Here is a 602-nt window from a genome sequence, read left to right as displayed (position 1 = left end):
ACAAAGATCACTCCAAAACAAGACGTGTAATAGTCTGCGAGGTTGCAAAGGAACCCAGGGTAACTGCTAAGCAACTAAAGGCCTTTCTCACATTGGCTGATGTTTACGAGCCCATCATCAGCAGAACACTGAACAAGAGTCGCAAGGAGAAAGCCACTGCTCTCCAAAAAGAAAATCACTGCCCGTCTGCAGCTTGCTAAAGATCATGAGGACAAGCCAGAGGGGCTACTGGAGAAATGTTTTGTGGACAGATGAGACCAAAATAGAATTTTTTGGTTTATATGAGAAGTGTTCTGTTTGGAGAAAAGAACACACTGCATTCCAGCATAACAACCTCATCCCATCTGCGAAACATGGTGCTGGTAGTACCCTGGTTTGGGCCTGTTTTGCTGCATCTGGTCCAGGACGACTTACCATCATTGATGGAACAATGAATTCTGAATTATACCAGCAAACTCTAAAGGAAAATGTCAGGACATCTGTCCATGAACTGAATCTCAAGAGAAACTGGGCCGTGCAGCAAGACAACGACCCCAAGCACACAACTCGTTTTACCAAAGAATGGTTAAAGAAGAACAAAGTTAATGTTTTGGAATGACTGA

Source organism: Sinocyclocheilus anshuiensis, unplaced genomic scaffold, assembly GCF_001515605.1.
Source record: "Sinocyclocheilus anshuiensis isolate Anshui unplaced genomic scaffold, SAMN03320099.WGS_v1.1 scaffold595, whole genome shotgun sequence".
NCBI lineage: Eukaryota > Metazoa > Chordata > Actinopteri > Cypriniformes > Cyprinidae > Sinocyclocheilus > Sinocyclocheilus anshuiensis.
Note: the sequence above shows the minus strand (reverse complement) of the source record.